This window comes from Lampris incognitus, chromosome 18 (assembly GCF_029633865.1).
Source record: "Lampris incognitus isolate fLamInc1 chromosome 18, fLamInc1.hap2, whole genome shotgun sequence".
NCBI classification, from domain to species: domain Eukaryota; kingdom Metazoa; phylum Chordata; class Actinopteri; order Lampriformes; family Lampridae; genus Lampris; species Lampris incognitus.
Window position 1 is genome coordinate 10,801,675 of NC_079228.1, and position 24,377 is coordinate 10,826,051.

Consider the following 24,377-nt stretch of genomic DNA (forward strand, 5'->3'; position numbering starts at 1 on the left):
AAATAAACAAAAATAATTATGATAAACCCCAATGTCAACCGGTTGTTGGTTTTTTCCAGTCATAAAAATAAAAGTTAGGTCAGTCAATGTTCAGAGCTCAATGTTTCTTTTGTTATTTCTACCCGGGAAGATAATTCTTTATTTCTTTATTCACAGCTGCATTTAAAAAAAAAATCAAACTCTTCATGTGGGCAGATAAGCCACAAAATACCACACAAAAAAATACCACAAAAATAAAATGAAGGTAACCTTCACAGTTAGCTCTTGGATGAAATTATGTTTCAGCATGTAGCCTAATAAACCCACACCAGATAGTTAGCCCCATTTGCATCAACAAATTCAATTCATCACAAATTAACTCACAAATCTTACCTCACAAAATAACACTCTTTCTTACATTTATCTCCAATTGGTCTTAAATCATGCTAAATACTTTCAGGGCAATAAAACCCATGCCTTCATATTTCTAACCTCTTAGCCTATTGTGTGTAGGCTAACTATCAGCAAGATACATCAAATGACTCACTGGAGATCCAACACGGATTTTGCAAAAGGACCGTGGCAATAACACAAGGTCTCTTCATCAGGAGTTTGTTTTACTCAACTATAAAATAAAGCTCCTTAATGAAATATTAATAATACTTTAGATAAACAATGAATGCTTCATGGTGATGGCCATTATGCTCTGTTCAATTTCACATGGAGTCTAGAGAGCTCAGGAAAAGGCTCATTCCAAAACACCTGTTAGAGTGCCCCTCTGGCAAACCTTCAGTATTACAACTGTAAGTTAACGTTTTAATTGCTGAGGCAACTACTGTGGGTTACACCCCCCCCAAAAAAAAAATCTGCATCCATCCCTGCATGTACAACCTAACAAGGAGTTATCTGACTCATCTCTGAGGAAGGTACTTGACCATTTGGTCAAGATTTGCTCTTGCTCTTAACTTGTTCTTAACTGAAGAATGCGACTTCTTAACTTGGTCAAGCAAGGAACTTGAGCTTGTGTGTGGGATACCTTCATTCACAGTTTGACAGTTGTCTGCTGGCATAAGTGATGATCTTTATTTGACCATCTTGTTCTTGATACAGAGTTGCACCAAGTCCATGTAAGATAGCATCATTATGCAGACTGTAGGGTTTCCTGGGATTAGCGAAACCAAGCCCTGGTGCAGTTGTCAGCTTCTCAATGAGCGTTTTGAATGCCTCTTCATATGATGGTTTCCACTTAATGGCTGTTTCAAGTCATTACTAGGGAAGGACTTGTGAAGGTTTGACTTCTTCTTTGCAGATACATCACCGGCAGTGAGATCATTGAGAGGCTTTGCCGTTTTGGAATGGTCCTTCACAAGCCTCCTGTAATATCAAGTGAACCCTAGGAATGACTTCAGCTCACTGAGGTCTACGCCAAGTGGTCAATGCAGCTATCTTTCCAGGGTCAGTTATTACTCAATCCTCAGGGACTAAATATCTCAGGTAGCTTACTGACTTCTGAAAAAATTGGCACTTCCTTGGTGACAACTTGAGACCAAATCCCTTCAGCCTGTTTAAAACTCACAAGAGCCGCTCCTCATGTTTTTCAAGGGTGTCAGAGAGCACAATGACTTCTGTGAGATTTAATGAGCCCATACTCCATGACTCTCTGGAAAGTACTTGGAGCATTGGTCACTCCTTGTGGCATTCTAATGAAACCCTGGAATACCATGGGTGTCATGAAGGCTGACTTATGCTTGTCTTCCTTTTCCATCTCTACCTAATGGTAACCTGACCTCCAAGTCCATGACCAAAAACCACTTGGATCCTGTCAGAGTGGAAAAGGTTTCTCAATATTGGCAAAGCATAAGCATCCTTGATAGTCTGATTGTTTAGCTTCCTGTAATCCACGTATAGGCGTATCAGACCATTTTTTTCTTTTTCATAGCAGCTATTGGTGAAGCACATGGGCTTTGAGACTCTCTAATGATGTGTGCATCGCATAGCTCTTTCAGGTGGAGACGCACAGCTTCATAGTAAGATGTCTGAATGGAGCTCGCCACGGTCAGGGTCTCCCCTGGCAGATACTTCAGGGATGGAATTAAGCTTTCTGGTGATCCTGTCTTTCCTTTGTTCTGACGGAGGGGAATCCACCCCCTAGATTAACTCGTACTCCGGCTGGCTGCTTACCATCCTATTCCTCACTGTGGAGAAAGAACAGGGGTTTTGTTAAGATTAATACAGGTCAGGAAGTCAACAAAGGGTGACTATTTGGCATCTTCAAAATGTGCAATTAGTTTTTTCCTCGACTACTCCACCACAGGGAAAGGAATATTACTACCATCCGTACAGCTGTTTTCTTTTAGTTGTTTCTTTGCTTTCCTCTTTCTGTGGGGTCAAAACTACAATGACCTGAATTTAACTTGGTAAATTCAAATTACAGTCAGTAAAACATGTTTCGTTTCCCATCTTTCTCTACCGGCCTCCAACTGGCGTTGTGAACAAAGCGCTGCAGCAGCAAGCTGGGTATGTATATGTAGTGCTCTCTGGAAAGAAGGGGAGCAATCAATAGTCTTTGTCCTAATAGAGAGAGCAGTTTGTCATTGTTCAACACATAGTACAGAAACAAAACTCAACAGTCGTCTTGCGCTGCAACATCTTTGTCCTTATTTTTTTGCAACAATTTTATTTGCAAGAGCTTACAACTAGTTATTAGTTACAACTAGTTATGCGGAAAATTTTCCTGAAGAAAGTACTTTCAGTGCTCCATAATATAGCAAATAAAACAAAGCCCTACTACACCTAATAACAATTTAGGCAGTAGCGCAGGAGGTAGAGTAAGTCATCTGGAGACTGGAGGGTTGCCGGCTCGATCCGCGGCTCCTCCCGGCAAAAGTTTTGAGATGTCCCTGAGCAAGACACCTAACCCTTAACTGCTGCGGATGAGCTGGTTGTAACTTTGCATGGTTGACACTTTCATCGGTGTGTGTGTGTGTGTGGGTGGGGGGTAAAAATGTGGAAACACATTACCAAACCCTGCCTATATTGACCCTCATTCTCACTAAATCTATTGTTTGCCTCTGGGAGTAAGGAGCGCAGGGCATCTAACACATGGACAGTGATCCCCAGCTGATACTTAAGCCAATGCAAATACATTGGCAGCAGTGATGGAGCAGCATCCAGTTGCAAACCGCTAGGGGGCAGTTACCATTTGCTTAAGCACGAGCACAGAGTAACAGAGGTGGGTATGCTGGCAACATAAAAGGGGTGAAGCGGTTCGCAAATTTAATCAAAGGTCTGATTTTGTACACAGAAGGTATGCAACCGACCTGCTTCGATGAACTTTTCAGGGAAAGAAAGTCCCACTAAGTGCTGACTTGTTGGATCCTCATTCTCATCTCCACAGATGCTGTGTGGAGGAGCACAGTCAAGTCAAGTCCATTTTATTTGTATAGCCCAATATCACAAATGACAAATTTGCCTCAAGGCGCTTTACAGCAACACAACATCCCATCCTCAGGATAAACCTCATGAAGAGCAACGGAGGAGGAATCTCTCTCCCAAGATGGACAACGTGCAATGGATGCTATGTATATGGGTATCTGGGTACATTCCACTTCCGCTGTTGTCTAAGTCAACCTCATGTAACGCCAAATAAATGTGTTACACAAGGAAAAGCAACAACTTCCCACATATCCAGTGCCATTTTGAGATTTAGTTATTTTAATATTGTGTGGGTGTCTTGGGAATCGGATCCCACCAAAGAGATCACATTTTGCTCGTGTGGATGCACCACATTTTGTTACTGTGACAAAAGCCGCAGTGAAATGACAAGTTTAACCAAGGTCTGAGATTATTGGTATCAGAAACCTGGTGTCTGGCGAAGTTGATACGGTATGATACAATAGGTCTCGGAGACTGAAAAACATGTATCAACGGTCTTAGACATTACCAGTTGATATGGATTTTGCTGACGTTTAAACTCAATATCAAGCGAAATGCTGTTGTTTCATAGTCCAGTACATCAGCAGCTGCAGGTGCATGCATGGCGATCCATCTCTTCTCCGTACATTGACTGACATTTCATTTCATTCCCTACACAAGCAGCCGTTGCTCTTGACTCTGTCCAATCACTGCAGCAGTCTCGCAGAGATTTGCGCCACGGCCTGACAGGCATTTAATTGATTATCGCCAGATTAGCTGGGATTCCAGTATATCGATTCCTTTGATAGCGGATTTCTACAAGTGCTCGCTGCACCTTGTACTCGCACAGAGAATTGGATGCCTCAGTGGTCTTCGGCTCAGTCTCGGTGGATTGCTGATAATTTCCCTGAAACACGTGCGTAAGCAAGCATACAAAGGTTATTCAGACTGCGGCAGAATTGTGTGCAGAGAGGAGCAAGGCCGTGCACCGCGGTTCCCTCCATATGCTAGAGCATATTGTGCATGTCTCTTCACCTCGTCCCCTTCAAAGTCAGATGGCCCTGTCACTTCGTATTTCTTCTCACGTTCGGTGATGAATGAGGTGTCAGGTGCAAGATGTATTCTGGAGTCTTCAGCCAAGACTTCCTGAGCTAAGGCTCAATCCAAAGACCACACAGATGAGTCGGCTGAACGTCAGTCAGCCACATTGGCAAACTGCAGCAAACCGGTTTTAATTGATTCCGTACAGCTTTTTTTATGCTCTTACATGAACAGAAAGGGGAAGAAAACCTTTATTTGAAGAGTAAGGTACTCTTAACTTCATCGACTGCTGTTGGAATGTAGACAAAATCAACTGATTTTGCATTGTATGTAGGGTGTGTGTGAGTTTGTGAGTGTGTGTGCATGCACATTTTCCTGTCCACGAGTGTATGTGTGTGCACTTTGTCTCATTTCCCCGACTAGGGAGATATATGCAGTGAGAAGGGAGTATGGGAGAGTAACGGAGAGCTGCTTTCATCTTCTCACATCACTCAGAGACTCGTCTTTCACAAGGTCCTTACCCCCTCGTTGATGTTCATTACCGGCAAAAGAAAAAGAGAAGTGAAGCACATCAGAATGAGAATGTCCCCTCTGATGTTTTGGATCTCTATGAGGCTCCCAGACACTGCTGTCAGACTCCGCACAATGATGCCACCTTTTATTTTTCTTTACATATCCCCTCCTTCCAATGCACAAGAGACCGCAGAGAGGATGTAGAGTTGTAATTATTTTGTGGGTCATTTGGTTCTTTTGTGTGATAAACCTTCATTATCCACTGGAGCACAAACTAGGAGTCATCAGGATGCTGCACCACCGAGCTGACAACGTCCCCACTGACACAGCGGCTGGGGAAGGGGAGGAATCCCACATTAAACAGGCCCTGGTTAAGTGTGGTTATCCTAACTGGGCGTTTGTCAAAGCCAGGAAGACGCCCAAACAGTGCACCAGCCGATCGAAGACGGGAGAAGGACAACAGCTGGCTAAATATAAACAAGTGGCGATTCTGTATGTGGCAGAAGTGTTGAAAAAGTTGAGACGTATATTTTCCAAACACCATGTCTCAGTTGCTTTCAAACCCCAAAACATGCTGTGCCAGAAATTGGTCCACCCCAAGGATCGGGTCCCCCGGCACAAACAGCAATATAGTGTACGCTGTTAAGTGCCAGGAGGATTGCCGTGACTTGTACATTAGGGAAACCAAACAGACGCTGGCCAAGAGGATGGCACAACACAGAAAAGCTAACACATGAAGCCAGGACTCCACAGTCTACACCATCTACAGGCCAGTGGCCACTCTTTCAAGGATGGGGATGTGCACATCCTTGATAGGGAGGAGCACTGGTTTGAACAGCGAGTCAGAGGCCATCTATGTGAAGAGGGAACGACCATCCCTGAACCGGGGGGGCGCTAGGGTTACTTACATCTGTCACTATTTTACAATGCTGTGATTGCAGCTACTTCCAAATCCTCTGTGACTAGTACACATGGCCATTGTAACTCTAGTTAATGGGCATGGCATATGAAACTGATTTTTGGTTTCGGTCGTTATGCCACTGTATTGTTTATAAGGGTGGGGACACCTACAGTCAGTTGAGACTGACGAGATCACTCAGATGAGTGATGAAACGTTTCTCTCAATACATGTGCCCAGATGAAGTGATTCAACTTTCTTTGACTCTTGGCATGACGTTATTCTCAGCCAAGTGACGTTCACAGTGTTGAATTTCAATGAATATGAATGGGGTTAGCCCCATCATGCAATTTCATTGTCGATATCAAAATAATTTTTTACTGATATGCATGTTTTATTTATTCATTTTATTAAGGAATCCAAAACAATGTGCTATTGCAACATCAATATCTTAATGTTCAGACTCTAATGATACCTTCAAAGCTTGGAAAGTAGACCAAAAAAAAAAGAAGAAGAAGAAAATCTGTATCACTATGCTTTACAGTGCCCATTGACACTTGCTGGAAATGACTCATTCATGGTTTCAGTAAGCTTTTATTTTTTAATCTTGACTGAAGAAGCAATGAATAGGATAATTTACACTGCACTGAAGCACCATTCTCTCGTGTCGATGCTTCATTTTCTTTCATGTGAAATAGTACCAGGGAAAAAAATGCAGTCTTTTGTATTGTGTGACAGCCCTGACCTTTCAGTAGCTGAATCTACAACTATCTAATGAGCAATTTATAATGAGGCTGAGGGAACCCAAGTTATTTTATTCTTTTAACATGAATAAAAATGGACAACGTATGGCACAAGACTCCAAACATTCATATAAAACTGAACTCTAGAATGCCAAGTATTTCATTTTGTATTGTCAGTCAACCTTGCCCTTCAGTTAGTTATTCTACGTTGGACTTTGAATACCATCTAAAGTGTCTGTGAACTAGCTCATTGTCAGATGTGAAGGCCAGAGTCCCCGAGCCAGCCTTTCACAGCTCTCAGCTGAATGTGTTCAAGCAAACGGTCAACATCCCTGTGAGGAAATCTTTTAGCTCAGCCGCAGAGTCTCTTTACAGGATTCGTTGCACCATTCATTCCACAGCATACTTCACAGATGGCTGTCAGTTTTGCATTCCTGTCTTGAAGAGTCCTTTCATCTCTCTTTGCACTAGACGTCCTGCCAGTACACTCAGGTTTTATGTAGAAATGCACTGCTCTTAAAATATACACTGAGGTTGAGCCTATAGACAAATACATTGGGAATCAGCGGTGAATGTGTGCACTCTCAAGCATTCATAGCATTAACCATGAGTCAAACAAGTCACAGTCGAATATGCAATCTAGACTTCATTCAGGAAATATAACCTACATCGGACAACATGAGCACCCATGTACCAGTCACGGCACGATCATCTCCCCACAGTTGTTGGTGCAAGGGGGATCGTTTGACAGCCAAGCAGGTTAGTGTAACCGGGCTCAGCTCTAGCTTACTATAGTAGACACTAGGTGGAACAGACATGTGTATCTCTACATCTATAAATCAGTCACCATATGGACATGTGACCAATGTAGTGAATTCGGGGGGCAGCCGGGAACAGCCGCAGCTAGAAAGCAAACCTGGGTCGCCTGCACCATGGACGACTGCGCTAACCAGTCAACTAAAGGGTCCGGCCCCCCGTTAGCCAAGGGCTAGCGGGTCTAGTTATCCGTGGTCTTTACACTCAACCACATCTAAATTGCTGAAAAGATTGCGTTTAACCATTTAATAGTTCATATAGGTTGGATTCAACAAATTCACTCACAAAGATTAGCAGTAAAATTCACTCACCAGAAAAATTCTATCTTAGGCATACCATCCTAACTTGTGAAAGAACATGGCTCACACAATCCGCATTTCCATCCACTTTGCAGAGACAGGTGACAGGAATAGAGTAGATGGCATTTTGAATATCTAAATTCACACAACACCCAAATCTTGTGCAGAGTCATGTGGCTAATAGACTACTGCTAACGAGCATGGCAAGCTGAAAGAAGGGCAAGATGACACGTTTCTTTCCGAATTCCACTGCGCACTATAGCTAGTTTTAAATTGATGTACTACTACTACTACTTTCGGCTGCTCCCGTTAGGGGTCGCCACTGCGGACCATCCATTTCCATTTCTTCCTGTCTTCTGCATCTTCCTCTGTCACACCAGCCACCCGCATGTCCTCCCTCACCATATCCATAAACCTCCTCTTTGGTCTTCCTCTTTTCCTCTTCCCTGGCAGCTCCATATTCAGCGTCCATCTCCCAATATACCCAGCATCTCTCCTCCACACATGTCCAAACCATCTCAAATCTTGCCTCTCATCCAACACTGTGCATCACTAATAGCATCCACTATGTACATATATCATCAAAAAGCTAAATTAGTTTGAACAATTAGACCAAAAGAAAAATGTGATTTAGATTTTCAAATTTACATTTTAGAGTGTCATGGTTATTCGAAACACACCACTAAACAGTACAGCGATTAATATTAGATCAATTTTGTTAATCCTTCACCACCTCATCAAATGAAATAAATCAGTTTCCTGGCAAAGTATGTTTGTATAGCCACTTTGTGTTTGTGGGTAGTCCACAGACAGTTTGTGGGTAGCCCTTTCTTTAAATCGCTGTACTGCAAAATGGGAATTTCTCTACTTGTATCTTCAGCTTGTATCTTCGAAAACAAAGTAAAATATCAGGTTCTCCAGTGTAATCCATCATGTAATCCTTAGAGTAATCCCATGTGCATCTGACTCTGATCTTGTTCGCGGCAGAAAAAAGAAGAATCTAGACTAGGGAATGCTGGGCACACTAATGTAATGGCAAAGGCATAGGCGTGTGTGTTTATATTTATTGCGGATATTGCTTTATTCAGAGAGAAGACCTAATCGATGAACAAATTGAAGTGGTTTGGCTCGATACTCCTTTACCGAAATTCAAGCCTATTTTAGTTGAAGCTTATTACAGGCCTCCTTATCAGAAAATCTTTTATGAGCTTTTGGAACAGATTTGTACTAAGTGTGAGGACTTCGTTAAATCTGAAGTGATCATGACTGGTGATTTTGACACGGACGTTTTGACGACAGATCTTTCTGTGTACAAGGCTCTAAGGAATTTTTGTCATCTGTTTGGTCTTCACCAACTGATTAAAGAACCGACACACGTTTGTACTTCCACTCCAAGTATTATTGACCTTGTTTTAGTGTCCGACAAAGCGAGGGGAGCAAATAGTGGTGTTTCACATTATGGGTTGAGTGACCATTTCTTTGTTTTCTTTACAAGGAAGATTAAGAATAATGTGCTGAACTTCCATAATGCTATAACAATTAGGCCTCTGAAAAATTATAGCAAAGACGCACTCATCCATTGAGTAAAATGTACTGGTCCCTTGTCTTGCATTGTACTGCAATGGATAAAGAATTGTGTTCTTTTAAATGCATGCTTTTAGAAGCTACTATAGACAATCTGGTCCCATTAAGAGAGGTAAGAATAAATCAGAGGGCAGATGAATGCTGATATTCTGGAGGCTATTAAGACGAGAAACAATATTTCAAATGCAGGAAAAATAAGGATAATCTAGAGTTGGGCAGAATACAGAAAGTTAAGGAATGAAGTAAGTGGATTAATAGATAGTACCAAAAAGGCTTATTTTAATGAACAGAATGTGGAACATAGGAATGTCTCAAGTAAGCTCTGGAAATCTCTCAAGGAGCTTGGTTACAGTGAGAGGCTGAAAACAAGAACCATTAACATAGTTTAAATATTTCGAACAGGGTTACAACAGATAAGAAGGAGGTGGTGGAAAGTCTTGATAATTATTTTACCTCAGTTGCCAGCAGGCTAGTTGAAAAGTTACCTGGCCAGACAGGACAATATGATGAGAGCCATGGCTATCAGTACTACTCTCAGCAAGGGGTTCAAGCTGATGGCTTCTCTTTGACACAGGTGTCTGAGGCAGTTATGCTTGAGATGCTCAACAAGCTCAACTGCTTCAAAGCAACTGCAGCCAGATTCTTAAAAGATGCGGCTGAAATCATTACTCCATGCATCACCCATATTGAAAATCTGTCTATAGAGCGAGGTCTTTTCCCCATTGATCTTAAACTTGCCAGATTGACTCCTCTCTACAAGAAAGGGAATAAACTTGACCATGAAACCTATAGGCCTGTTTTTTATCTTTTTTATACTGTCTAAGATCATTGAGAATATCATTTATAGTCAGATTGACAGCTACCTGTCCTCACAATTTACTGTATGAATTTCAGTCTGGCTTTCAAAAATCCCACTCCACCGACACCTGTTTCATTGTATTTAACTGACTACATCAGGAGGGAGGTAGACAAAGGGATTTTTTTGTGGTATGACATTGTTAGATCTACAGAAGGCATTTGATATTGTTGATCATGCTATTTTACTGTCCAAACTGAAAGCCATTGGTTTTAATGATGCAGCAGTCAGAAGGGTCAGCTCTTATCTGAAAGATTGGAAGCCTAGGTCTATAAATTATGGGGTCCCTCAAGGGAGTGTACTTGCACCACTCTTTTTCCTCTTATTTATAAATGACCTGAAGTCTATCTATTCATGTGAACTCTATTTATATGCAGATGACTCTGCAGTGATGGTTTCCCATAAAGATAAAAGCATAGTTGAAAGTATGCTGAGTGCAGAACTTGTTAATGTCAGCAGGTGGATGACAGACAACACTTGATTTAGGAAAAATGGAATCCATACTGTTTGGGTCAAAGATAGAACTGAAAAGGTCCTCTGGTTTAATGTTGTTGGTGATACTGTGCTTGCAGCTAAGGAGTCAGTCAATTATCTTGGCTCTGTTCTGGATAGCCATATTTCAGGAGTGGACCAGACTGAAAAGGTGCTCACCAAAGTCAATCGAAAAACACGCTTCTTAGCCAGAATTTCAACATTTGTTTACAGGAAAGCAATGGTGACCCTGGTAGGAGCTCCTGTCCAGCCTTATTATGAATGTGCCCGCTTTTCATGGTACAATGGCCTAACTTCGTACCTTAAAAAATAGACTTCAGACTTCTCAAAACAAGGTAGTTAGGGTTATTCTGAATTTCCCTACAAGAACTCACCTTGACCCTTCTCATTTTGAGAGCTTTGGGTGGTTGAAAGTACAGGATAGTCTCAGATCAAGTTATGCATGGTACATAAGATTGTGCATGGTGCTGTCCCTCGATACCTAAAAATAATCCAGGTGAGGGATATTCACAGCCATTCTACTGGGGACACTTCCACTGATTTTGCTCCTCCCAGGTTTAAGAGTGGACTGGGGAAGGAACATTTTCTGTACATGGCAGTGGAATGTGTGGAATAGATTGCCAGGAATTCTGAAAATCATAAGCAGCTTCGGAGGTTTCAAGCTGGCACTTAAGAATTGACTCAAAGTTTATCTAGTGGGATTTTTGTGTCTGACAAAAGGGTGCCTTTTCTTTATTTCATTTCTTGGTATTTTATTGATGTTGCTTATTCATTTTAATTTTGTACAGACACGGACTTGTGTATATAATCTGTTGAGGGGGCTGTGATGTAATGTTGATATATTAGTGTAATTATTTTTGATGTATAGAGTGTGAATTATCCATCCATTATCCAAGCCCCTTATCCATTTAGAGTGTGAATTAGTTTTATTAAATGAGTGGCAAAAAGGGCCAGGCATTGTCCAGCGGAGCACTGAGGTAGTGATGGATGTTGTTAATACAGTGAATAACTTTCAGAGTGACAGCATAGGCACAGGTCACAATTGTTTTGCATTGTATTGTATTATTGTTTTGATTAATATTGTTGTGTCATTCTTGCCCTGTCCAATCTGCCGTCTTGACCCCTCCCCTGCACACGCCTCGTCCCCAAAGGGACCATAATGGAAATGAGCCGTAGGGCTTTATTGTGTTACCCTGACTTTTCCTTTCATGTATGCACTCACTGCCCCGGCAGAGCCGGTGTTTGTTTTTAAAATGAAATTGTCGAATAACATCCATCAATCAATCAGGTCGCGCAGTAAGCAGGGCTCTGATTGGGTTTTGAAGTATCGGACTCCAGTATTGTGGGTGTATCTCGTGAAATCACCGATTTCAGAGCTATTCTACTCTAATCTCCTGAAACCTTACACATATTTCAAACCAATCCACCTCCCTTAAAATGACTTAGCCAGTGGTGCCCAACCCTGCTCCTGGAGAGCTACCCTCCTGCCGTTTTTCACTCCAACCCCAATTCAGCATACCTGATTCTACTAACTACCTACTGACCAAGACCTTCATTAATTGAATCACAAGTCAGGGTTGGAGGGAAAACCGGCAGAAGGGTAGCTCTCCAGGAGCAGGGTTGGGCACCACTCACTTAGACATTTCTATGTTAAAGATGTGCATCTCTTTTTCTTTTTCTTTTTTAAATCAGTAGTGCACTATTTTGTTTCTACTCAACTCCTAATTTATTTCCTTTATGGAAGATATCAGTTGGCACTAAGAATTTATTGCTGACTCTTACTTTACTACAGTCTCACAGTGAAAGCTTGGTAAGGTGGGTTGCACCAGCTCTGCTAGTCCTGCTTGCTTCTTCATTTGGAGGCTCCAACCAGTGGCATGGTTCATAAAACCAAAGTGTGTTTGAAATGACAAATGCATTTTGTGTCATCTGTTTTCCTTTACAAGTGTGCATCTATCTTGGTGCCATTATTAGGGTTTTGTTTTTTTTCTGGTGATGCGCAGGGTTTAGCCTTGACGACGGTAAAGCCGGAGGACCGCGTTTATGCTGCCATCAGCGCAGTGCACACAGCAGAACAACGGCGACACCACAGATGTCAGACGATAAGCTAAGGAAGAGTTATACTGAAAGCAGGATAGATATTCATGTGGCGTTAAAAAAACCTACACATTGGGGTGTTCGGGTAGCGTAGCGGTCTATTCCGTTGCCTACCAACACGGGGATCGGTGGTTTGAATCCCCGTGTTACCTCCGGCTTGGTCGGGTGTCCCTACTGACACAATCGGTCGTGTCTGCGGGTGGGAAGCCGGATATGGGTATGTGCCCTGGTTGCTGCACTAGCGCCTCCTCTGGTCGGTCGGGGCGCCTGTTCAGGGGGGGAGGGGGAATAGCGTGAATGGCATGATCCTCCCTCGCGCTACGTCCCCCTGGTGAAACTCCTCACTGTCAGGTGAAAAGAAGCGGCTGGTGACTCCACATGTATGGGAGGAGGCATGTGGTAGTCTGCAGCCGTCCCCGGATCGGCAGAGGGGGCGGAGCAGCGACCGGGACGGCTCGGAAAATGGGGTAATTGGCCAAGTACAATTGGGGAGAAAAGGGGGGGTGGGGACCCTACACACATCATGGGCTTATCACACAAAGAAAAAATAGAAAACAAATAAATAAATCCAAAGAAATTGTTTGACTATCTGCTGCATTTAGTTAGTCTTAAATCTGAGCCTAACCTCTCGACCTCTCGACTGGTGGTGGCCGATTGGAAAATTTTGACATATCGCTCTACCCTAATACTCACCCATTCAAACAGGCAGTGCTGGTTTAGTGATGGTGCCAAAGGGACATGGAGTGATTTCCTGCCCCTCTCGGCTCATCTACATGCCCACTTGTTGTTTGTCATTAACGTCACAACTTCTGAATATCTTTCCCAACAGCAGATTGCCTGTAGCCCCCCCCCCCACACACACACTATACACTTCTAGGGGGACCGAAGAACGCTTCGAGGCTTTCCATTTTGTCACAGCTTCATCTCCTGGGCACCCAATGTGTCCCACTGGCGTCCGCCATCTTCAGCAGATGGAGCTAAGAGGAAAGCCCTCTCGAGGAGCTAAGCAGCCACTGCAACGGTCCTCATCAGCAGCCCCGTCTGTTCACCACGCCTTTTGGCTCGGTCGGGTCGGCGCACACGTGAGCGGACAAACGAATCCGGTTTCAATCGGCAGTCGGCTTTCACCTTTCCACGTAATATCTGTAGGAGGCGGGGAGAACAATCCAGCACTGTATGTAAAGTGGTTAAATTCCACCACTTCGGGTATCCAAACTTAGCCTCGGCATTTCCTTTTTTTCCCCCGATCCCCTACCTTTAGTGCGTCTGCTGTAAAGCGTCAGGCGTGATAAAAAGCAGCTAAATGTCAGCGGAGAGAAGACGGGGTTGGTATTTCTAGCGAACAATGGGGGCCCGCCGCCGTGACGTGTCGTGTGCTTCTCCCGGATGTGCCGCAGAGGATTCGGCATCACTTTGCCGTTACCGTCTCTGAACACTTCCTTGTCAGCGAGTGTTTTTGTGTGTGTGTGTGTGTAGGGGGGGGGTCCTCTGAGGACACACTTTTGCGATTGGGGATTGAAAAATATGTTTCTCAGTTGTTGCTATTTTTTTTTTTTTTTTTTATCAAATATAAATTCCTTCCCAGATGATGGGCCAGTTTAGGTGGTAGATTACTGCGAGTGCTGTCACACGTCTCCTTCTGTAGCTCCTTTTCAAAGACGCATCGCCGGTGTGAATCTAGCTGTCAGAGCAGGAGGAGGAGGAGGAGCAGCCGACACCTCCAGGAGCCGCTTTACGGTCGAATATTGGCGTTTCGTCGGTGTTGGTGGTGTCAGTAGCGACGGATACCTCGCTCTTAATGAACGCAAGTTCATTTAGTGGTCGGCTGGCCAGGTACATTTAAGGCCTCCTCTGGTGAACTGTAACTTCATTGAGCTTTTTTTTTTTTTGCTTTAATTTACGCCGATGAGATAGTGCTGTGTGCCCAACATTACATCATGCGGCGCAACGAGAGCCCGAATAGTGACGTGTGGCGTTCACGGGGATTCGGGCTTCTAACAGGCTACAGAGGGAAAGATGTCTCGCCGCGTGACTTGTCACATTTAATCTGGAAGTGTATTAGCAGATTCCCAGATTTGGGAATAACGTTGATGCCCGAACCATTGCAGTTATTGGCAATGGCGGTGCAGTTTTACTGTAGCTCATCACGCTGAGTGAATGGAATATTGATGCGGCGCTGCTGCTGCTGCTGCTGCTGCCACCGCCTCCTCCTCCACCGGAGAGAACAGGGTTACGTGGAGTCAGCCGCAGTCTAAGAATAGCAGCCTGCTCTCACCGCCTTTGTGCAGGCCTCCATGGATGCTCGCCCATACGCTCTGGCACGTGAGCTAAAAATAGCCAGCCGCGCGGTAGCAAATACACACAGACAGACACACACACACACACACACACACACTGAGGCAGAAGGCAGTCGCACACAGCGTTCTTATCTGTCTCGGCTTCTCCCCTGTGAAACAACACCATCGCTGGCTGTTAAAGCAGCAGCGACGAGACTTCGATAAGACGCTTTTTTTGCCAACGGTCTCGTCTTTTTCTCGCTGCCCTCTTCCTCACGTCTTTAGGACGTCTTCGTGTTTTTGTATTTTTTTTATATTTGTATCCTTAATACTTTAAAATATTGATATTGTAAATATCATGGGATTATAAATGATATATTATAAATATGAATATCATAAATGATATATTGCAAGTATTAATATCATACATTATATAATATTATAATATTAATATCATGAATTATATAATGTAAATGTTAATATAACATTTTAAATATATGTATATTTGTTTTTTTTATCAGTGAATTTGTAAAAAAAAAAATATATATATATATTTATTTTAATGGTACCCGAGCCAGAAAGAGACTTGGCAGCAATTACGCTTGTGAGTCCTCTCAGGTGTGTCCGTATGAGTTTTAAACAGATCGTCTCGGGATTTTCCGCCCCGCTCCTTCTTGCAGATTTGTTCCAACGCTGCCAATTTAGATGGAGAGCGTCAGTGGAAAGCAATTTTCAGGCCGTGCTGCAGTTTTTCAACGGGGTTTGAGTCGGTGTTTTTGGCTGGGCCATGTCAGAAAATCCCCCTTCTTTTTTTAAGCCGTTCTTTGATGGTTTCTGCTGTGTGCCGCAGTCCGTTGTCTTGTCCGAACACAAATCTGTTCTCTAAGGCCAAATGTCTTCATTGACTGAAGCAGGTTCTCCTCGTGGATTGGCTCGTGTTTGGCTCCGTCCGTCTTGCCCCTCGTAGCAACAGGCTCTCCAGTCTCCTGCAGAAAGCAGCCTCATCGTGTGATGCCTCCACCAGCATGCTTGACATAATGGATTGTGTACCTGCATGCCGGACTTTGTGTGGTTTGTGCCAAACAGCTCTTTGCTTTCAGTGCAAAGAGCTCCAGAGTTGGTCTGGTCAGACCACAAAATCTTCTTCCAGAGGGTCTCAGATTTTGTCAAATGGCAAACTCAGGACATGACTTACTGGGTTTTTTTTTTTTTCAAACGTGGACAAGCTCTAACCGCTGTCCTGAGCTGGTGAGGTGCTGAAGGGATTGTTGATCTCTGGACGGTTTCCCCATTTCCAGACACTGAGCCGCGCTACTCGGTGAGCATTGTGGCGTGACATTTGGTCGTTTCTCTGACAAGTGCCTTTGTCTGGTTGCTCAGTCGCTGTTTTCCCTTTTTCTCCCCAATTGTACCCAGCCAATCACCCCCCGCTGTCTGAGCCATCCCGGTCGCTGCTCCCCCCCCTCTGCCGATCCAGGGAGGGCTGCAGACTACCACGTCTCCTCCGATACATGTGGAGTCACCAGCTGCTTCTTTTCACCTGACAGTGAGGAGTTTCGCCAGGGGGACGTAGTGCATAGGAGGGTCACGCTATTCCCCCAGTACCCGAACAGGCGCCCTGACCAACCAGAGGAGGCGCTAGTGCAGTGACCAGGACACATACCCACATCCGGCTTCCCACCCACAGACACAGCCACTTGTGTCTGTAGGGATGCCCGACCAAGCCAGAGGTAACACGGGGATTCGAACCGGTGATCCCCGTGTTGGTAGGCAACGGAATAGACCGCTGTGCTACCCGGACGCCCTGGTTGCTCAGTTTTGTAGGATGGTGCGATGTGGTTAGTGTCTAAGTGTTGCCATATTTTTTTTTTCCATTTATCCTTCCATCCATTGTCTCCACCTGCTTAATCCAGTCCAGCATCGTGGGAGGGTTGGAGCCTCTCCCAGCATGCACTGGGCAGAAAGCAGGGCGATATTGTTACAATGGACTTGATGGTTTCTTTGCCAGTGTTTTCATAACATTCTGCAGCTATTCTTATCCTAACAACCTCATCTCGAAGTTTCATGGGCAGCTTCTTTGTCTTCATGACGGATCTGTTCTTTTATAGTTCTGAGACCTCACAAAGTCAGTGATATGTTTTGTGCCGTTTTATAACCGTTCATAGCTGCATTCAAAGTCGACACAGATAGACCTCGGTTATGGACTTTTTTTATATCTCAAGAAAATGGAATAGTCCTGGCTCAATTTAAGTTAACGGTAGAGGCCGGTTGCTTACTAAGTAGTTTTCAACCTATTAATTTTGTTTAATCTTTAATATAAATCTGAAGAGTGTGTGCGGGCCCTGTGTGATGGCCTGGCGGCCTGTCCAGGGTGTCTCCCCGCCTGCCGCCCAGTGGCTGCTGGGATAGGCTCCAGCATCCCTGCGACCCTGAGAGCAGGATCAGCAGTTCGGATAACGGATGGATGGATGGACATCCAAAACACCGGCCAATTACCCCACTCTTCCGATCCGTCCCGGTCGCTGCTGTGCCCCGTCTGCTGATCCGGGGAGGGCTGCAGACTACCACATGCCTCCTCCCATACATGTGGAGTCACCAGCTGTTTCTTTTCACCTGACAGTGAGGAGTTTCATCGGGGACGTAGCGCGTGGGAGGATCACACTATTCCCCCGCAGTTCCCCCTCCTTCCTGAACAGGCACCCCGACCGACCAGAGGAGGCGCTACTGCAGCAACCAGGACACATACCTACATCCGGCTTCCCACCCGCAGACACGGCCCATTGTGTCTGTAGGGACGCCCGACCAAGCCGGAGGTAACACGGGGATTCGAACCGGCGATCCCCGTGTTGGTAGGCAACGGAATAGACTGCCACGCCACCCGGACGCCCAGAAAACAATCTTTTAAACATATTATAACTTCACTTTGTAACACACCTAAAACAGCAGTCATCAGTGTGGGGTAGTTACTATATGAAGCTGTTTTATCATTTCCAAACCAAAAATTGTGCATAAGCGTGTGTGGACAATCTGCAGTCTTGCCTTTCATACACCAAGCACGAACTAAAAGCCTACAATTCCCCAAATCTTTGTGAGCCATATTTTGTGATAGAGACTGTCCTCGTGCACAAACTGCATATGCTAGGTATGTATATATAGATATAGATATACATTTACTTTTTTTTCCTTACATTTTTGCAGCTGAAACATGTTTACATTACGCTGAGATGAGATGGTAAAGCTGATGCCCAGGTCACAAAATCATCAAGAAGCAATGTGCATCACATGGCTCCTTTTAGGGCAAAAATCTATGCTTTCACTTTCTTCTGGGGTAAAATGCATGTTATGATCAAAACCCCTGATCTCGGAGGGCGGCCGGTTAGCGTGGCGGTCTACTCTGTTGCCTGCCAACACAGGGATCACCGGTTCAAATCCCTGTGTTACCTTCGGCTGGTAGCCTATTTCAATGTGGCCCATTGAAGGAAGTGGAAAACCAAGAATGAGTTGTAGTTCTGGGACATCTGGGTAGCATAGAGGTCTATTCCATTGCCTATCAACACGGGGGATCGCCGGTTCGAATCCCTGTGTTACCTCCGGCTTGGTCGGGCGTCCCTACAGACGGGTGGGAAATTGAATGTGGGTATGTGTCCTGGTCGCTGCACTAGCGCCTCCTCTGGTCGGTCGGTCGTTCGGGGCGCCTGTTCGGGGGGGAGGGTGAACTGCGGGGAATAGTGTGATCCTCCCACGTGCTACGTCCCCCTGGCGAAACTCCTCACTGTCAGGTGAAAAGAAGCGGCTGGCGACTCCACATGTATCGGAGGAGGCATGTGGTAGTCTGCAGCCCTCCCCGGATCGGCAGAGGGGCTGGAGCAGCGACCAGGAGGCTCAGAAGAGTGGGGTAATTGGCCGGATACAATTTGGGGGGGGGGGGAATGGGGAAATAACCCCCCCCCCAAAAAAAACCCTGATCTCCCTGCATATGAGGGTATCGACCATACTGAGACCCCCATATGTAGTGGACACACATGGGGTCCAGCGCGTTAGACCAATAAAATATGAGGCGAGTAGAAAAGCGATGAGATGTTGGGCTACAGCACTGTTACCTGCAGCCCACGCCAGCATCGCTTTGCTCTTGATTTCTAGATGTGAGTGGGAGGAGATGGGCCAAAAACAAACACTTACCTCCTTTTTAAAATTGACAATTGACCTGAAGGTGCATGCAGACTTACTGCTTGCAGGCCTGCCCACATCTACACATCTGTGCATAGGAATCATTTGAACCCTGACTGATTCACAGCACTGTCATCAGAGTGACCAAGATGCTGCAGAGAACCCCCCCCCCCTCCAACCGCCCACCTCCTCAGCGCAAGTCATCTGCCCATGAAACAGAGGCCAGGCAGGCTGTTATCAGCTGGGGGCTGGAAGGAGGAAAAGATGAAGGTGAAATAGGTTGGAGATTAGGCCTGGAGATGCTCCACAGTAAGCCAAGGCAGTTATTAAAAGCCAAGTAATGGCCTAGATTAGTCTGCTGATATGACCTAATCCCTGCAAGACGCCACTATCAAGTCACTGCGAAGAGAAGAAGACAGTTCTGAACGGCTTGTGGGTGGGTGGTGATATTCATACTTTGCAGCTCTTTGACACTGTATTCAAGGTTTCTAAATAACAGGAAAATCTAATGCACTGTATCGTGAGCAAATGAATTGTGATGATGATTGTGTGCCTTTTGTTTTTTTTTCCATCTTTAAATTTTTTTAAACATTTACATCATTCTATAATAGAATCTTATATATGTATGTATGTATGTGTGTGTGTGTGTGTGTGTGTATGTGTGTGTATGTATGTGTGTGTGTGTGTGTATATATATATATATATATATATATATATATGTTGATGCAGCTGCTACAACCTGACATCCCCCGAAGGGAAAAAAAAATCTTAAATCTAATCTGAATTAAATCTAAATTATTACTATTATTATCATTGTTATTATTAAATAATAAGAATTATTAAAATTAAATCTTTAAATCTAATGTGACTTAATGCTTGATCTAATCTGACAATAAATCTAATCTGAAATAAATCTAAATTATTATTATTAAATAATAATGATTACTAAAATTAAATATTTAAATCTAAAGTGAATTAAAGCTTGATCTAATCTGACAACAATAGCAATACTAATACTGTAGACATGTTTTCTATTCAAGCTTCTCTCACCAGTCCCTATTGATGTACCTCATTAATGAACGCTAATTAAATAAAACGCTAAAGGACACCAGAGAACTGCTTCTTTTCTGTTGTTTAATATTAAAATACAATGTCTTTTGCCGTTATTATGAATAATGCAGTTCCCCACAGCTGTGGGAAGGGAAGAATGCGTGCTCGGCGTTGCTTGTCGTTTAAAAAGCACCTCGTTATTTGTCTAAACTCGGCGTCCCTCGTCTTTGTAATTACGTCTGCAGGGCTCTTGTAGCTGACGGGTTTTGTCCTGGGTAAATGACCTGTCTGTCTGAAGGGAACCAGTCTCCGGCCCTCACAGCCACCGTGTCGTCGCATTCAGGGGCCGCGTTTGTGTGTGGATCAAGGCGTTTTTAGGGCCGCTGTGCATTATGTGCTTTTGAAGATGACTGGGAATTCAATTGCGGCGGCGCCCATTTGAAGCTGGGGACTCGAGTCGGTGACATAAGCCCAGGGCCCCGACCGACTCTTCAAAGGCGGCGGCTGTGTTTGCACGTGGTGCAGCAGAAGCAAGCTTTCCTTTTGTCCCACTTCACAGGTCTTAATTGTTATTTAATTTTTGCTCTGCTTTGTTGTGCAAGGCTGCAGAATGATAATTGAATTCCCTCTCTTCCCTTGTCTTTGATGTCCGCTAATGTCAGAAAAAGAAAAATTGTCTCACTGATGAGAGATGGAAGTCGTCTCTACCGTTTGGGGACGGCGCTGCCGTCACTTACTTTTGGCTCCTTTTGCATGACCTGTAAAGCAATCTCCTGCAGGCATTTGTAAAAGTAGAACGATTAAAATGTTTTTCCTTCAAATTAAAGACATATAATATAATAATTATAATAATATATGATTTATCATAATAATATAAATAATAATATATATATATTATAATACTATGCTATATTATATTCATATTATATATTAAATATATTATAATAATATAGTATACTATATATTATATATGTTTAAATAATATATACATTATATTTATATATATAATATATATATAATATAATATTAAAATATGACAATATGAGAAATAAATGCCCTCTGATGGTCTGGTGGCCTGTCCAGGATGTCTGCCTGCCTGCTGCCCAATGACTGCTGGGATAGGCTCCAGCATCCCCCACGACCTGGGTTCGGATAAAGCGGCTTGGATAACGGATGGATGGATGGATGGATTAAAGAAATAATTTAAACTCCTCCCTCGGTTCGTGATCTTCTCCTCAGCCCTCTCAGGTCCCATCTAACGCTGTGCTCAGTCAGGCCCCAGCGCCCGGATAAACTCTGTGCAGTTGTTCATCGTTCAAAGAGCAACGATGAGAGCTATTTAAAGAACACATATTATGACAATAGCTGATGAGCCCAAGTCTGACAACGTGAACTCCGTCTCTCTTGCTGCATCAGCAAAAGACTCGTCAGGACTCACTTCGGCCTCTGAACTGGATCCCAGGGATGAACACACATTGATCAACACGTAGACCCTCTGAGTCTGGCCTGGCAAACACAACGGAGCTGGCTGGAGATATGGGGCCACCGCTCCTAAACACAGACACCAGGAAATCATTTGTGTTTATAAATGTGGGTACCAGTGAAGCACTAGCTCAGCCAGGGCTCACCAGCTGAACAGAAATAGGCTGCTTTTCATTGTGAACTCAGATTGCCCTCCTGTGGGGATTGGGGTCCAGGTTATTTGCTGTTACCTGCTCACCTCAAAGTCCCGTTGTGTCTTTTTCCTTAGTGAGGAATGATAGCGGTACGCACAGTTCCATATTACCATTGGCAGCAAGAAGTGGACTGCAAGGTAGGCTGTTCCTTCCCCTTTCTCTTGTGAAATCAACTTCTAATGGCGTCGGATTCTCTGTTTAAGCCTGTACGTGAAGCCCATCCGGCTCGATGACGCTACACGTGGAACCAGGCCATCTCACCTGTAGGAAACACAGAACGAACGGATGGTGGGATGATGCCTCGAATCATTCACATGTAGCGATATTTATTCATGAATTATGGTTAGCGGTGTTTATTAAGGAGGCGTCCGGGTGGCGTGGCGGTCTATTCTGTTGCCAATCAACACGGGGGATCGCTGGTTCGAGTCCCCGTGTCACCTCCGGCTTGGTCCGGCATCCCTACATACACAATTGGCCGTGTCTGCGGGTGGGAAGCCGGATGTCGGTGCGTGTCCTGGTCGCTGCACTAGCGCCTCCTCTGGTCGGTCGGGAGGGAAGGGGAATAGTTTGATTTCCAAAGTTGCTGTACCCAGCTCAACACAACAGATAGGATAAGTGCATTCATAAGCGGTGCACATGTTGCGAGTAAACGTAAAACCGATAGCTAAACCGAGGGAGCCGCTGGCGGTGAGAGTGTGAGAGACCGAGGGATCGGGTTTTGTGTTAGGTGAGAGGTTTGGCTCATCTGACGGGGGTAACCGATCTGTTGGAGTGGATCACACAAACACCTTCCTCCACAGCAGTGGAAGGCTAGACTTGCTTGTGAATCCGGTTTGTGGGTTGACGGGGGGGGGGGGGGGCGTGATCTCCTGCGCGGCCACCACAGCCACTCACATTTTGGAGAGGCCAGCATAGTCGGATTTACGACTGCTGCAGCCTGCAGTGCAGGATGAGCCAAGTGTACACTGGGTACGCCAGCAGCGGCGGTGGCTTCTAACTGGTGGAGGCAAAACTGTAATAATGATAGTAATAATAATAATGATAATAATAATCCATTATCCAAACCACTTATCCTGCTCTCAGGGTCGCAGGGACGCTGGAGCCTATCCCAGCAGTCATTGGGCGGCAGGCGGGGAGACACCCTGGACAGGCCGCCAGGCCATCACAGGGCCGACACACACTCACATTCACATTCACACCTAGGGACAATTTAGTAGGGCCAATCCACCTGACCTACATGTCTTTGGACTGAGGGAGGAAACCGGAGCACCCGGAGGAAACCCACACAGACACGGGGAGAACATGCAATCTCCACACAGAGGACGACCCGGGACGACCCCCCCAGGTTGGACTGCCCCGGGGCTCAAACCCGGGACCTTCTTGCTGTGAGGTGACCGCGCTAACCACTGTGCCACCGTGCCGCCCATTATAGTCTGTAGGAACGCCCGACCAAGCCGGACGTAACACGGAGATTCGAACCGGGATCCCCATGTTGGTAGGCGACAGAATAGACCACTACACCGCTCAGGCGCCCCTCCCCCCACCCCCTAGGGGAGGGCCCAGGGGTATTATTATTTTATTTATATAGGTTTATATATTCTATTTTATATATAGGTATATATTTGATCGCTATAGGTTTATAATAATAATAATAATAAAATATTAAAAAACCAGGTTATAGTACCACGAGGCAACAAGCCAGGCCAAAGGTAGCTGTCATACCCCCCCCCCCCGTCTTTCCAAGTCACTTTTGTTAGCGGGTACGTAATCTTGGCCCAAATCAGCACACCCAGACACTGAACCCTCGATGTGACACCGTTGCCTCATCCTCAGGCAGTGAACACCCTGGCTCCGGACTGGAAGAAAAAAAAACAAACCAAAAAAAGTACAGAAATTAACCCCGCGGGGTAGGAGCTGAGCGCCCGAGGGCATTTGTTCAAAACCGGATAAATAATGGAGTATCAGTGCCTGGTGGACACTTGCCAAGTCAGAATAAATAGTGTACAGTGGCTGTGACAAGACGGAAAGTGGGCAGAATGTTACTCGTCGAGGTGTGGATGTAAATAATTCAATTTCTCCATAAAGCGGACCCAGTCGCCGTTCTGTCTGGCCTCTGGAGGTGCGGGGTAAAGTTGTACATGCGTCTCGTCTGAGGTGAAGTTCACCTAAATGTCCAAACGCTACGGAGCATAGTCTGTCAATTGACAGACAACTGAATTGTGGAATTTGAATATCTTGGCTCGCTAGCAAAATCCAAAACTGGCGTCCGGATGGCGTGGCAGTCTATTTCGTTGCCAACCAACACGGGGGATCGCTGGTTCGAATCCCCGTGTCACCTCCGGCTTGGTCCGGCGTCCCTACATACACAATTGGCCGTGTCTGCGGGTGGGAAGCCGGCTGTGGGTATGTGCCCTTGTTGCTGCACTAACGCCTCCTCTGGCTGGTTGGGGCACCTATCCGGGGGGGACTGGGGGGA

At 44.9% G+C, this 24,377-nt stretch overlaps 1 protein-coding gene across 1 annotated transcript in view; it reads left to right on the top strand.

The window, feature by feature from the left end:
* trappc9 (trafficking protein particle complex subunit 9) overlaps nucleotides 1–24,377 on the top strand; it is a 217,845-nt gene that overhangs the window by 184,549 nt on the left and 8,919 nt on the right. The gene's annotated exons all lie outside the window — the stretch shown is intronic.